Source organism: Corvus moneduloides, chromosome 2, assembly GCF_009650955.1.
Source record: "Corvus moneduloides isolate bCorMon1 chromosome 2, bCorMon1.pri, whole genome shotgun sequence".
NCBI lineage: Eukaryota > Metazoa > Chordata > Aves > Passeriformes > Corvidae > Corvus > Corvus moneduloides.
The window spans coordinates 89,512,911-89,529,657 of NC_045477.1; the positions used below are offsets into that span (position 1 = coordinate 89,512,911).

Consider the following 16,747-nt stretch of genomic DNA (forward strand, 5'->3'; position numbering starts at 1 on the left):
TAACAGCAATAAAACTGAACTGGGACTGATTTCTGTACTTCACTTGAAGTAGGTTGTTTCCGTTTCAGATGTAAAGGAGCGCTTATATGCCAGGGAATTTTTACGTGGTTTTGCCTGACTACATCAGATTAGGCCTAATAATAAATTTTATGGCTTCTTGTTACAAACCTTAACTTTCTAGAGTATGATATTTTCAGAAGGCATCATTTGCAATAGCTAAGTAACTCTGTCCTGTTACAGCAAACCATCGGAAGAACGAAGAAATTGGAAGCATATGAAGATTAATCCCCCAAGGAATGTACATACAACTCACCCAAGCAGAAGCACAATGGGTTTATTAGTTGAGGCAAATTAAAACTTAATCATCTAGTAACATATAAACAAATTCATTTAATACAGTGGGTAATTTGACTACAGCTAAATATTATATAGAAAAGAAATTAATTCAGTAAAAGTAACTTTAATCCAAAGCATCTTTGAAGGCACTATAAAATCAATGAATTATCATAAGTTATAAAGTTAAAGGTAAATAAAAACCTGATGGTGGGAACAGGGGAATGTGTCAAAAGGAAAAGTTCCTATGTGTAAAGTACATTATTTTGAGATAGATATATTTGGAAGAGGTTGACAAGCCTGTGAAAGTTTCCATAATGCCGCTGTTAGATGAAAGTATACATTTTGACAAGAATTGTGCCAGTGAAAACTGTCTGACCCCAAGAAACTGGACAGTCATTTCAGAAGCCTTGCTTATAGAGCTCACTGCTGTTACAAATAGGAGGTATTGCAGAACATCATGACATAGTGAGGCTTTTGGGTTGTTCTAAAGGCTAAGGGTTATTGTCATTCCATGAATACCCAGCAGTTTGTGCAGGGAATGGCACCAGGGAATTGATGTGGGTTAGTAACCATAGGTTCTGCTGGCTTATTGTTAGACTGGTTTGCCTCACTGAAGAAAGACTTACACCACAGCAACTGAGATCATTCGTGTAAAGAATCAGGTGGAGTGTAAACCAGTGCTTCTACTGACATGAACCAACTGAAAAGAATGGAAGAAATGTTAATGAGTTAAACATTGTCTGTCAAGGTAGAAGTATGAGCAAAAAATGAAATCAAAGACTCTATAGCAAAAATGTCGAGCCTTTCCATTTCCTTTACTTAGTTCCTTTATCTAGAACTATGTGTTTATGGATGAGCTGCCTGAGAATGGTATAAAGTCAAGCACAACCTGCACACCTCAACTGTGTATAACAATATATGATATGCACAATTCCAGTACCCACACAGGTCACTGCTCCTCTCAATAGTGTGGTCTTGATACCCAGCACAGAAACTGAGAGTATGAGTAGATACTGCACTGTAAGATACTGGGAAAGTAAAAGAGTCCCTGTTTCCAAGTCTTTGATGAAAATAAACCTGTTAAACATGAGAGTGGGAGAAAATTATTGCACATTAAATGACGTAGAGAGTCCATCATCACAATTAGTCATTAACTGATTTAGTGTCTTTCAGGCAGGATTAATTTCCTGTGATTTTAGACATCTAGAAGACAAATTCTACAGATGACCTTCACACTGTGGCCTCCTTTCTACACTTAATGAAAAGAAATTGGTACTTTCAGTATACGGTTTGTCTTATCTGCTTTAGAGGCACATCTTAGAAGGTGAATGTTTTCAAAATATTTCCATTTCTCTCCTGTGATTAAAAAAGAAGAGCGAGTGGCTGAGATGTGGACAAAAACATTGCAGACACTTGCAGATTATACAAGGAGTTAACCACACCCCTTGATTCCATGGTGAGAGCTAAATTGGGCTACTTCTGTGAGGATGCTAAGGTTATTTTATTTAAATATAATAATCTTCTTGACATTTTAAAGGGTAGGTATTTTAGATCTTTTCCTCCTTTTCTCCTGTTTAAAGTTGATGTCTTCATCCTTATATAGGATATGCACAATTCCTTCCTTCCTTCCTTCCTTTCTTCCTTCCTTCCTTCCTTCCTTCCTTCCTTCCTTCCTTCCGAATTCCTTCCGAATTCCTTCCAAATTCCTTCCTTCCTTCCGAATTCCTTCCTTCCTTCCGAATTCCTTCCTTCCGAATTCCTTCCTTCCGAATTCCTTCCGAATTCCTTCCTTCCTTCCGAATTCCGAATTCCGAATTCCTTCCTTCCGAATTCCTTCCTTCCGAATTCCGAATTCCTTCCTTCCGAATTCCTTCCTTCCTTCCTTCCGAATTCCTTCCTTCCTTCCTTCCTTCCTTCCTTCCGAATTCCTTCCTTCCGAATTCCTTCCTTCCTTCCGAATTCCTTCCGAATTCTTTCCGAATTCCTTCCGAATTCCTTCCTTCCTTTTCTTGCCTGAGATTCACAGATATTCTCACAATGAAGAAGGCAGACCCAGGCATACAGGCAGCAGCTGTGCATAAGGACTTATGTACTGTACCCTCTGTGCTGCTGTGTGTTTATGGGAACACACTGACAGATAATATACCAAGCAATTTGCTTCACTGGAACTAGTGATGCAAAGAGGAAGTAAGAGGAGAATTTGCTGGTTCTCTTACAGTACTCAAACCATGCTTATGAGACAATGAATGCTGCTGATAATGTTCGTGGGAGGAAGAAATCACCACTCTTTAAATTCAGAGCCCCAACTGAAAGCACCAGTGTTGTGTCTGCTCTCAGAGGCAAGTATGCTTCTGTACAACATATACTGAATGATTTTTAAAAAAAGATATGGTAAATTAAAATGTTCATCTAAATTACCACTTCAGTTCTATCCTCAGACAAGTCAACTTCTATCGAGATTACTGGATTCTCTCATTACATTCAGAAGAGTATGTGCTTTGGCTGCTTTCCTTATTGCACTGCTCCAAATTGCATGATGATGATGATGATATTATTCTTCACATTATTCCTTCCAGAAGCAAATATTCTCTATGTATCTGAAAGCACTTCATGCACATTAAAGAAAAGTAGCCCTGGTACATTTATTTCTTTCTCTAAACATACAAAATAATCTGTACAAAGAAACTCTCCTCTCTTCTGAAAGATTCTCCTCTCTTCTGGGATACAATACATTCTGTACATTACGCAGTCATGAGCAACTCAAAGGAGGGAAAAACACTTTCAAGAGCTTTGCTCAGTGTCTCCTTGCACCTTTGGGAGCCTTCAGAGCTCCACCTGCTGTTACTGCCACTGCTAGAAGGGGCGCTGGGGCTCATAGTGTGACAAAGTTCTGCAGTGCAGGCAAGGGAAAAATCTCCTTCCAAACTGCCTGTCATTAAACCAATGCACTTGATTGGAAAGTAATCACACAGTGGTTGCCTAGCAAAGGACCACCGGAATCACTAATACCAAGACACTTCATTTTTAAACCCAGAGAGGAATTCTACCTTTTAACGACTTAAATAATATTCCCAGGAAGGAAAACTAACTTTTAACTGAATGATTAGACCATCAATTCACTGAAATAATGAAAACTCTCTCGAGGCAAAATAGAGCATGAACAGTTCCGTATAAAGGGAGCAAAATCTGCACCTTTAGGCAACAAATCTGGAGTAATCACAATAGTGTAGCAACGCTTCCCATGAAACCAAGTTGACTGCTGGCTGTGACCCATAGGACTTATATTAGCCTAAGTTTCTAGTTTGAAAGTAGGACACTATTTAGAACAAGAATGATTTGCAGTGTAATAACTGCTGTGGATTTTAATGGACAGTGTCAAACTATAGCAAATTTTTTTTTGACTATTGAAGACTAAGGGTCAGATTTTTGCACCAAGAACAGCTCCCTTGAAGGTAAAATGTTTGAGGAGAAAACAATTTGCTATTTTATTAAAAATAAATAAATTAAAAAATATAAAATTAGATACTGTAAATAATTTATTTACTCAAACTATACCATACTATCCTATGTCACACTTTCATTCATCCTTCCATTATACTCTGAGGTTAACAATTAACTTAGAAAAAAGATAAATAATTATTAACTTTACGAAGACTGAAATATGAAGGTACAATGCATACACAGAGCTGATTCAGGATTCAGCATGTGAATAAAGGTTACATGCCAATTGTCTACCACTAGAACTGCAAAACAATGAGGAGTGGCAGAGTTTATCCATGTTGTTACAAGAGTTTTATTACAGAAGAGAGTCCTAGTCACTAAAATGAGGAGTGATTCTGCGTGTCATGAGTATTTCTTTGTTGATCAGAAGGACCACAGAGATTGAGGCATCTTCCTCATTATCTTAACAAATCAAATTTACTTAATAGCAAGGAAACTAACTTTCCAATCTTCAATACTTTTTTTTTTTTTTTCATTTGGAAGCCAAGGGAAGACCTAATTTAATCTTGCCATTAACTATTCATGTCACCCTCAACCTGTTTTCTGATCTTTGCTTCCCAAAGCTCAATTTTTTTATTTTCTGAGCTAGGTTTCTCTTCTTCCTTAGTAAGCTGACCATTTTCTAGTCAGTATGCACAGAAGTTCTTGCAAAATGTTCACCAGAGAGGTTTATTGGAAGAGATGCATGCGGAATTGGAAGTGAAGCTATTGTGGCAGTGCTGGTGCCAACTGGGAATGTGCAAGTTTCAGGTTCAAGACACGGTTCCAAATTCTGCACTGGCTGGAAAGAGTATCTCAGTTCAAAGTCAGGCAGGAACACAGGCAGTGTTACAAAACCCAACCGTGCCTAATTCAGATAATGGGGATTGTTCAGCCTTGAAGGAAGAAGGCTTCAGAAGACCTAATTGCCTTCCAGTGCTGAAGAGAGCCTACAAGAAAAATGGAGACTCTTTTTAAGAGCATGCAGTGACAGAACAAGAGGGAATAGATTCAAACAGAGAGAGCAGGTTTAAATTCGATATTAGGGAAAAATTCTTTACTGTGAAGGTGGTGAGGCACTAAAACAGGCGGTCCAGTGAAGTTGTGGATGCCGTGTCCCCATGAGGGTTCAAGGCCAGGTTGGATGGAGCTCTGATCAGCCTGGTCTAGTGGGAGGCGTCCCTGCCCATGGCAGTGGGGTTGGAACTGGTCCCTTGCAACAAGCCATTCTCTGATTCTATGATTCTGTGATTCAAAATCTGATGAAAGAGTCATGTGAACTAGCTCTTTTCACATCCCAGGCCTTCATCCCAATACCTCAGAGGTATACCTAGTGGAGGGTCAACCTATCTTCTTACTAAAACTACTAAGAAAATAAAAAGGTGGATTGTGATTACTTCAATTACATTGCCTATTATTAATACTTCATCAGCCGTTTTGTCTTCAGAGCTGGTATCCCATCCTAACATGACTTTATCTCCAGCCAGGTTTAGAGCAAGTTTCAACTTTTGGAAGATCCAAAAACTCAACAAAATCGTAGAAGAAATGGCTTAATGTAATCATAAGTGGTTATGACTTCAAAATGAGCTATTATTAAGACAAAAAACACATGGGTGAAAACAGAATTTTGCAGTTCTTCTGAAGAAAAATGTAGGACAAATGAAAGTCATGAAAGTATAGTTAAAAATGCCTTTATCTTCTTCAGCATCATCATAAATAATGAAGAAATGCTGAGGACTTATTGCAGGCTTATTCTGGCTCCTCCAAAATGGGTCAGTCAACATACAACATGAGTTTTCATCTGTGGGAACAATTTCTGCTCCACAGCAGTCTAGAACAAATGCTTCCAAGACAAAAGGAAGAACAAAATGATTGAGGTCATGCTGTCGCTTAAGAGCTAGTCTTAGATTCCTCTATGCTGCTTTGGCATTTAGGTATTTCTCAGTGACACCTGGATATTGTGCTTGGATGGGAGCATGTGTACAGCAGAGAAAGATAGTTATACCTTGTCTCAAGTAAGTGTTCCTGGAGTGGTAACAGGCACTGCTACACTAATACATTTCTCCTTAAGCTGCATGTTTAACCTCAGGAAAAATGCATTCAAGGCTTCAGAGGTGTCCTTTTTACATGTATTTCCATAGTAGCTATGTGGCTAGGTGTCTAGTCACAGGCAACGATCTTAAGCAATAGATCAAAAGAGCTTTCTGTGTCCTGAAGATCTCTGGTTTTGAGTTCATAATTGCCTTTAGCATTATCAGGATGTGTCTCCCTGTGTGTGTGTGTGTGTGCATGTACTAGAGCAGTGTAGCCCAGATTTGGCTTTCAGCTCTTACACTTGAAAAGCAAATTTTCCAGGAATATGTTCACACCATGATGCAAAATTATTGCTAAAGTTTCCTATTATCATAGACAAATCACTGTATCAGTACACAGTGGAAAAAAACCCTCAAAATACCAACTAACCCTAATAGCACTGTTTGTGCCTGTAGAAATCATGCGCAATTATAAGTATACACATATGCATTAGCATGCATAATAAAAATCAAATAGTGTCAGATTAGAAGTGAAAAACAAAGACCAGATCCCAGGTTGTCTCAAGGCAAAAGAATTTTTAAAGTCAAATCTGACCAAGATGTCTTCCAAACCTGGCAGATCCACAAGATATTATATTGGGTTTATTGCTTTGTGTAATATCAAGAATATAATATCAAGAAACATATTTTTACTTGAGGCTATCCATTTTTTTCATCACCATAAAATATTTCACATTTATTCTGTTTGTTCTTCCTTGGATGCTGAACTTTTATTTTCTTTGATGCAAGCAGCATTTTCAAGAGTTTTCTAAAATGACAGTTTTGTTAAATGAACTATTACCTGCTTTTAAAAACTAATGACTATTTTTTCAGCACATAAAGTTATTGCATCCTCTGATTTTGGCGTTTAATATTGAATCTGAAAAATAAATGAACTTGTTCAAAGTCCTAACTTCTTTATATTGATCTTTTTTTCCTCAGAATCATTGCCATACATATGTTGTATACTGGAACTTTTCATGGAGAACTGAAATGAAATAAGCAAAAGACACAATTTTTTAAGACTTAAATTGTGTCCCAAGGTAATTTGAAACCTACTAGTCAGTATTTCTTGTGCCCTAAACAATTCTTTATATGCCACTGACAGTTGAAAGTGACAGTTTCAAAGACAGTTACTTTTGATTCAACCGCAATCATTTCACTCTCTGTATCTCATAGTTTCTGTTAAGTGTCTGGGATACTTTGAATGTATTCAGGAGGTGTATAAAGGCCCATGAATACAATTGACCTCCAGAATTATTTCAAAGAATAGAAGGTTTGAAAAAGAAATTACTACTATTTTAGTGTTTGGTGGCATGATCAAGACTGTTTCATTTATTTGTATACTTATGTGTTTATTTATTATGCAAGCTGTCCTGCCAAATACACCTATTCTGTCTTCCCAGTCATATTACTGTATATTAAAGCTCTCTTCCCACTAAGCCATGTGAAGCTGTAGCATGTTATTCATCTATGAGGTATTATGAGCACCAGAATTGCTCTCAGGATGTTAAATCCTATTATCTTTAAACGTAATGACATTTTCATTTTGCAACATGAAGTATCATTTCATGTATTCTTTGAAATATGGAACCACTGAAACCAAAGGAATTTTAATTTGGCTGTTGTAAGGTACAAGAAATATTGTAAAATCCTCCAAAAAATGCAGTTTCATCCAGCCACATAGTGGGAATAAAAATGTATAATATCATAAGAGGAATTTGATCCATGATTACCAGTCCAGTTCAATTTCTGCCTTATCAGTAGAAAAGTTACACACATAATCTCCATTTGAATTCATGTATCAGTCTGAGAGAAAATCAATATACAAATACGGTGCAGCATGGCATGATCCATTACTCACTATTCCTAAGAAGTCTTGCTATTTTCCATATATAGGTTTTCTTTTGTGTTTGAAGAATAGAAGTGAACAATAGCAGATGAAGTAAAAACAATAATAAATTACCATAGCTGCCGATGTCAGTGAAGGTAGATGAAGGATCAGAGTGAAAATGAACGTCTTTTATGTAGGAATCTTTTCCTGAGAGGGTTTATTGATGAGCTGTACAATGCTTTTTGAACAAAATATTTTTTCACACTCCACAGAGCATCAAATACTGTAGGACATCTGAGGATACACAATATTAATGACTGTTGGATTCACTTTGCTCTTAAAAAGCACTGAGAACCACTAGTTTCATGACGCCTTTCAATGCTGATCACTTCTCATTTATCTCTAGAACTGAAATTCTTACTCGCAAGAGCTGTTGTTTGTGGGAGGAGGCCCATTTGTGTTGCAGTTTGTTACACAGTCCCACAGGACTGGATTTGATGAGCTTGTAATTCCCAAACCAGTTGAAATAGTTTTTAATTAGCCATCAAAAAATCCCATGTTAACACTTTCAAATAAAATGCTTTCTTTTTCTTCCTCAGAATTTATTTTTATACATTAAATAAAGAAAAACCCCAAACAAAAAACCATTTTTCTTGACCTGATACTCTTTTTGCATAAGTAAAATGCTCATGAGTTTGGCATCATCCACAATCATTGTGACTGTATTATATTACTATGACATCTTTTATAAAATCATGGAATGGAGTAGCCTGTTTCTTTCTATCCATACTGACATCTACTCCACCTCAACTGTTCCTAACATACGGTCTTGAGGATAGCTTTAAATAGTACCTCACTGTTGGAAACCCTTCCCTGTTGGTCATGCCACATTCTGAAAGAGACTATGGTGATTATTTGGCTGGATTTTCCAAGTGGTATGAGATTTTTCTGAAGTAAGCACAGCTGCAAACCCCAAAGTTATTGATAAAGTAGAACATCTTCTAGAAAGGCATCCTATCTTTATTTTAAGAAATTCCAGCAGTAGGGTTGCACTACAAGCCTTGAAGTTCTTTCAGTGCCTAGTTATTCTCACTGGGAAAAACAGGTGAGTCTGTTTTAACTGAGTTAGTTTTTTAACTGAGACTTAGTCTGCAGTCATCTAGCATGAACTCAGACCTTGAGCCTTAGTATATCTTTGCTAGAGTGCTGAAGGATTTTTAGCCAGTTTTGTTTTTCTCATGCAGGTATTTAGGGATGGTAATCTACTACCCTTTATCTTTCAAGATAAACACTTATGGCCTCTTAACAAGAGGAATTACTTCCAGTCTCTGATAAATCTTCAAACACAGAGTATATTTTGAAATAACTCTTAATTCACAAGAACTATTACATAGCCTTTAGATCTGCAGCACCCAGAATGTCAGGTGTCCAGTTCTGGAAGAGCAAAATCATTAGGCTCCAATCCTAAGTACCTGCTTCCAACTTGAGTACATGTTCTGAAGTACAGACATACCTATTGTCACTTTCATCCTGGCTACAGAGCTATCCGACTTGTAGCTACTACTGACAACTCCCTCAACCTTTGTGTCACTTATAAGCTTAACAATCTCAATGTTATTATTGCTTCTCTGTCATTAAAAGAAGTATGAAGTAGCATCAAGCCAAAAGATGTAGTAGCTCAACAGAGAGTTCAGGTAAATAATGTTTTTTCTAGCTATGTCTTGGATATTTCCAAGTAGTCAAAATTTAGTAATTTGATATGTGACGCTGATTTTCTTATCATTGTAGCTTCTTAATCAAAATGTCATACTGCATCACATGAGATGTCTTACAAATGTATGTTATATTACCAGAAATGTATAAGCTCAGAAGATGACACTGAGCTAGTTTGACAGGAGTTACTTTCTATGAATGAACGTTTATTGGTGTTAATTTTATTACCCCTTACATTTGTATGAATCTGTTCCAGGATCAGCTGTTCCATAACTTTACTCAAGACCAATGCCAAGATGAAAAAACAGTAATTACTTTAGTAGTTTTATTTAGATTTCTGAAACTGTTAGGAGGAGGGAAAAAAGTGTTTTATTTGGCCTCAAGCCTTCACCAGCTCTTTAAACTATTAGTATCAAGTTATCAAAGGGTATGTTAAGCAAAGAAAGAATTAATGAGATTGTGCTGGGCAAGTGACTGGTAACATCAGAACAGAACAGAACAGAACAGTTTTGGTTGGAAGGGTAATCATCTAATCCGATTCCCTGACCATTTCAGGGCTGACCAGAGGTTAAAGCCTGTTATTAAGGGCATTTTCCAAGTGACTGCTAAACACTGACAGGCTTGGGGCACCAACCACCTCTTTAGGAAGCCTTTTCCAGTGTTTTATCACCCTCTCAGTAAGGAAATGCTTGCTAATGTCCCATCTGAACCCCCCCTGGAATGGCTTTAAACCACTCCCATATGTCCAATCACTAAACACCAGGGAGAAGAGCTCAGAACATCCCTCTCCACTTCCTCTCCTCAGGAAGCTGCAGAGGGCAATGAAATCCCCCGTTTGTCTCCTTTTCTCCAAACTAGACAAACCCAAAGTCCCCAGCTGCTCCTCACAGAACATGCCTTCCAGCCCTGTCACCAGCTTTGTCACCCTCCTCTGGATGCATTCAAGGACTTTCACATCCTTGTTACATTGCAATCTTTGTTTTCCACAAGTAATGGTATACTTGCATTCAAAAAAACTGCAAGAGTTGGTTTATCTTTTATTCTGTAACTTTCTAACTCACATCAAATTCCTGATGCTGGAGACAATGCCATTTTAGTTAAGAAATAGTAAAGGCAAAGGCTGAGAATTTCCAAGGAATGTTAGTATTTGCAGAAGGAGCTTTCTAGCATAGTCTTTCAGATTAAAGCCCTCTGACAATGATATTTCCCACTTCATGTTATAGATAGATACGTTTTTATTCCTACAAAGGTATTTGGCAACCTGTAGCAGATGCAAGCTTGCATTCTGTCTTATCTGGTAGAATAAAGAAAAATATTGATCTGGATGCAGTCTCTTATTCACTTCAAAGACATTTGACAGCTGGAGAAATGTAATGCTGCTTCTGACTGCTATTTTAGCTCCTTTTTTGCCTACTCAAGACTTTCCAACTGGATTACTATCATTCTTTCTTGCCTTCCAAGCAATGACTGTTTTGTCTTTTCAAATTTCCTTGATACCACCTTTTCAAATACATATTCATAATCAGGCCATGAGTATTTCCTTTATTAATTTTCTCAGCTTGCACCTCTGGGGTAACGTAATGGGGTCTTTTTTCCTTCACATTCCCTAATGCCTTTGTTCCCACATGCTATTAATAAATTAATTTTGTGATTAAAAAAAGCTCCCTTTTTTCCCTTTTCTACTAGCCCTTTTTCTTTCTTGTACTGTCCTCCTGGATTGTCAAGTTATTCTGCCTGGTACTTCTGAGTTCCTTTGTGAGGAATGAAAAAGCCAGCCTAAATCTCATCCAAATATAACTACCTCTCATCTGTTAATTTCTATTTATGAATAATATTTTTCATTTCTGAACTCTGCACTCAAACTTTCACTTGCTTTCATCAGAAGTTTTCTCTTATTTTAGTTCAACTGGAAATAAACTTGGCCTTAACCTGCCAATGTTAACTTTAAATTGTTGAAGTCACAAAATCATAGATTTAGCCCAAATCTCTTGATATCCCTTCCCTTGCTGTCTCCAGGGAACTGCTTGTGTATATTAGTTATGTCTCTTTATCTGATATTCTGCAGTGTAAAATATTTAATTTATACAACAATAACACACACTGATTTTTAAAGTGGTCCTGTCAAATTAAATACTGTCAGAAAAACTACCAATGGTGTCTCTGTGGCAAAAGAAGAAATAGAGATGTTTTCCCTAAGTACTATTCAATAACACATTTAAATAGTTCTCTTCACACTTGGGCAAGAGCTCACATCTTTTTACATCATCTCTGCATGACCTGAAAAGGACAAGTAACCACAAAGAACTGCAGGGAGGAGAAAAGACTCCTGAAAAATTCTCAAGAAAGTCATGAGCAAGGTAAATGGTCCAGTAACACAAAGGTGATATTTCATTCACAATTCATAGTTGTAGAATAGAGCAACTGTATTGAAGGATGATAGCAATATCCATTGATGCCAGAAGTTTATTAGTTTTTGCCAAAAAACCCCAAAAGGTATTCTGTGTAGTAAAGCCAGACCAAACTTTGGATTTCTTTTTCAACTCTGCTAACTTTTTCAAGAGCATATAGTAATGTCTTTGATTTTTACTTCATGGATTCCAGTTTTCCTCAACTCAACTCATGCAATTACCTTAAAATGTATGAGTTTTGGGAGAGAATGGAGTGGCGTTATGTACTTCAATTGAGGAATCACCACTAGATGCTTATTCACATGGGCCTGGCTGAAGAGGACTCTATGTCAGATATGTGTAAATTAAAAGAGAACATAAGATAAACTCTGACTGTGACTACAAAGTTTGAAAATTCAGAAAATTGAGCCAAATTTTGTAAGAGGAGAACAATTTGGGAGTGGCTAAATATGGCATTTGGTTTTTTAACTATTTAATGCCTGTCCTGCTGTGATGGTTAAAGTTCCAGTCAGCAGACAGAAGCAAAGAATAGAGTGTATGATTTAAAGATACTTTATTTCCCAAATCATGGAGTCATAAATGGCTTGGATTGGAAGGGACCTTAAAGACCATCTAGTTCCAACCCTTCTGCCATGGGCAGGGACACCTTCCACTAGAAAAAAGACCCATCCAACATGGCCTTGAACACTTCCAGGGACAGGGCATCCACAGCTTCTCTGGACAACCTGTTCCAGTGCTCACCATCCTTAAAGTAAAGACTTTCTTCCTTATAGCTAATCTAAACCTACCCTCTTTCAATTTAAAGCCACTCACCCTTGTCCTATCATTACATGCCCTTGTACAAAATCCTCCAGCTCTCTTGTAGCCCCTCTAGGTATTGGAAGGTGCTATAAGATTTCCCTGGTGGCTTTTCTTCAGGCCAAACAATCTCAGCTCTCTCAGCCTGTCTTCACAGGAGAGATGCTCCAGTCCTCTCATCAGCCTCTCCAACTCTTCTTCCTCTCCTAGTGTAATGGGTCTTTCCTCTTCAGTCTGCAGAGTCATGAGGTGGTCCTGCAAGAGCACCTTAGCCTGTGCCTGTTGCTGGTCCTTGCCCTTGCAGGCATCCATTCTTCTGTGTTATTGACCCCCTCCCTCCTGTATGTGCTGCAGGGGAGGTTGTGGCTGCTTGTCTGTGGAGTTGTGTGTTCACTGCAGACTGTCCTTGGAACCAGCTAACTTCTTCTCAGCCTCCCTGATGTTACACAGGTCTGCTACCCGTCCCTGTCCCAGGAGAACAGTCCAGGCCCTACCCACAGGCTGAGGTCCACACTGCAGCCTCTCCCCTCAGCAGCTCTGTGTGGGTGGAGGCATTGGTCAGCACCAGGATAGATGAGGCAGACCCTTTGGGGCAGCCCGTGCCATATCTCCTGGCCCCACCCATGCCTCATCAGCCACTCTTCTGTGAGTTGCCAGCTCCTGGCCAGTCTCAGGGATCCCCTGGAGTTTCCTTGGCTCAGGAAATTCCCGCTGTATGCCAAGATCCCCTGCTCCACTGCAACACATGCATGCACCAGAGCTGCTCACCTCATGGAGTCTGTGAAAGATCATTTTCATGCATGTTTGGTTGAAAGCGCCAAGTCTGGTTCATCCATGTGAGAGAACTGAGTTAAAAATTTGAAGAGCTATACTGGTGGAATGGTTATAGAAACCATTCCATATGGCTGGAGGCTGGCAGTTCATAATTGTTGTGCATCTCTGGTTGTACTGCTTGTTTTCAGCATGAACAGCCCTCCTTGCTGTGCCTCACAGGCCTGGGACTTGTAACCGTGCCCTGCCTTCATCAAACAACTGGTTGTGAACCCCAGCCAGGTGAACATTTTGTGTTGATGGTAGCTTAAATATTTGGTAGCACTTTCAAAAGCTCTTCATATTATTGTGAATCAATGAGGTACATATTTCTAAGTCACTTATGCCATGTATTTACCAGGTAATTGGATGAGCATGAGGGAGGCTTTAAGCACAGCATGTTCTGGCACCAGCCCACACTGCAGCCATAGGAAAGCCTTGCTAACACTGATAGTTTCCAGCCTTAGTAGGATCACTTTGGGACCACTGCTACTGTGCATCTGCAGTGTGTAGATTCCATGACTCTGTGTACTCCACAGATTAACCAACAGACACTTTTGAGAGTTTTCTCCTACAAACACTAGTTTTAAATATATAAACAGAATCTGTTAGTACTGGTAATCTAGTGAAAAGAGTACAGGACTTAGATCGCATATGCCACTCAAATTATGTCTTCTGAAGAAACTGTAGGAATGTTTCAATTTTTGGAGGGTTTAGGACTGCAAAAATGAAGTGTTTGATGTGGTACCTGAGGGGCAGCCAAAAAATTTCATTTTCAGTCTTAATTTAAGCCTCTGATTTTTTTTTTTTTTTCACAGCCAGCAGTCTCTTGCTCTGAGTTTTGCTTCTATGGATGAATCTGAATGCAGTATAGGGAGAAAATACCGCATGCACAAAATGGTAACAGCAGAGAAATAACTAGCTGTGGAGATATGATTCAGACCTGTGAGAAGCAAACTCAGGAATTTAATGGTTAGGGTTCCATTTAAAGAGCATATATGCCTTTGAAACTTGACCACACACACAACATTTAAGACCTACTTTGCCTAAGAGCTACCTGAGCAATCATCTACTTTGAAAAGAAGCATAAATAAGTCCTTCATGTATCTCCCTGTCCTGGTTTTGACCAGGACAGAGTTAATTTTTGCAGTAGCTGAGGGGATGCAGCTGTGGATGTGCCTAAGAGGATATTCCATACCAATTTAGGTAATTTCCAGGGGTGGGGGAGGACAGGGCAAGGAAGGGATGGGAGAGGAAAGGGCAGGACAGGACGGGACTGGACTCTCTCTTGTTTCAGAGGAGATGGGTGTTCCTTTCTGATCAGGAAAAATGTGCTGGAAGGAGCAGTTGGATGGCACCATCTGCGGTTATGTTGCATTGTGTCACTAGATGAGCATTTTGCACGTAAATCACTCTCTTTTGCACACTTCTGTTATTAATATTGTTACTGGTACTACTCATTTTTCTTATCTCGGTGCTGTTTCCAGTAAATTGTTTTTATCTTAACCTATAACCTCTACCTTTTGTATCTCCCATTGGACAGGGGAGGGGAGTGAGCGGGGTGGAGAAGGGAGCACTAAATTAGGGAATGCCTCTCCTAACCCATGACACTTCCCAATAACAGTACTATTTTAGAAACCACCAGACAGGAAAACAAAGTATGTTTTTTGTACAAGTTGCTCACAGTTCTCAGCAAGGCAGCATTCATGCTGCTTAGTATGCATCAACCTGAGGGGAGGAGTCAATTCAAGGAGGAAGAGTAGTCCTGAGTTTCACCCTGGGAAGGGTGCAGTAACCAAGTGTTATGGCTCCATCTGTGTTGACAGCACCTGCTTACTGAACACTAGTTCTTGACATTTCAGTGATTTGCAACATATGAAATATTTAAGAAGGACTTTAGATTAGCTCAGGGTAGAGACTGGAACTGTAAAGAGATGTTCAAGCAGGACCTGTCAACAAGGACTAAAGTTCCTGTGTACATTTGCTCCAATAAAAAGCATTTTGAGGAAAAAAACTGCAGCAGGACCAAACCATTGGGCCTATGCCATTTTATCCTTCCCTTTTTATTTTATTTTTAACTCTACTTGGGTAAAAGGCTACTGTGCTAAGCCCCTATGTGGTTTAGCCCCTGAAATTAGGTTTCTCTGGCACTGCTGATCAGTTATGGTAAACTTTGAGTCTTTGTACATCAATAAAATGTTGGTAAGTTGCTAATGACAGGTATAACCTCCTTAAACTGTCATAAAATGAATAGGAGACACTGCTAAAACTGAAGTGCCTCAAAGAGCCTGAAAGAGCACTTGTGATGCAAGTAGGTTGCTTTTCCATTAATATTTAAGTGTATTTCAGGACAAGGACGATAATATTGATACACACCAAACTGAAAATGGCAGTTCACCTATGAGCACTGCCTGAAATTTTATTATTTTTTATGTGTAGCTACATTTGGTCAGCATTTCCCAGAGATTTTAGGGATGCATGGATCATCTGTGAGAGAACTGAATTTTGTTCAAAAATACTATGGCCTTGGAGAACTCTTTATTTGCAGAAATTTCAGAAATATTACCTTAAAAATGGAAGAAATTTATTCCCTTGGTTAGATTTCTTAGTACATTTTTTAACCTGGCTTAATTCAAGCTGTTATTTTTGGCAAGTTTGACATAAACTAATTGCTTTGGCTATTTTGAAAAAAGCACATTTAAATAACCACAATAAAAAAAAAAAAACCTCAAACCAAATCCCTTCTTATTCTGAAAATATCTCTAAAACAGTTCAATTATGAAACTTCTAACCACTTCCTTCTTCATTTTCTCCTTGAATCAACCTTCTATCTGGTTTATTTCAGTTGGAGCTACCCACCCTCAGGCAGTCATCATTCTGTTTCATTATTTCTTTATTATGATTATTTTCCCACTTTGAGCAACGAGAGAGATGCAATTTTGCTTGAACTCAACTTATTGAACACTTTTTTTTATCTCTATCACACTCCCTCTTAGTTTATGAATTACTTAGGAAATTATCACTTCAAAGTTTTCTGTACATTGAATTTTAATGTTAGAAAAAGCAATTTGTCCTTTAAAATAATCATTAAACACAGCATTTTGATTAAGCCAATGGGACCAATGAATAATGTTGTCATTTAAATAACAGACAGAGAGATCTATACTCTTACAAGATAACATACATGTCTCCATCAGAAATGGCAAATATAATTAGTTCCCATGAGCATTCAGAAATGTATTCCTATTCTGGTAATAACTTTTATGACACCATCCATGAATTAATAATTTTAAATG

General features: G+C 38.3%; 1 protein-coding gene across 2 annotated transcripts in view; it reads right to left on the reverse strand.

The window, feature by feature from the left end:
• Positions 1-16,747, reverse strand: part of GABRG3 (gamma-aminobutyric acid type A receptor subunit gamma3) — a 318,970-nt gene that overhangs the window by 21,735 nt on the left and 280,488 nt on the right. The gene's annotated exons all lie outside the window — the stretch shown is intronic.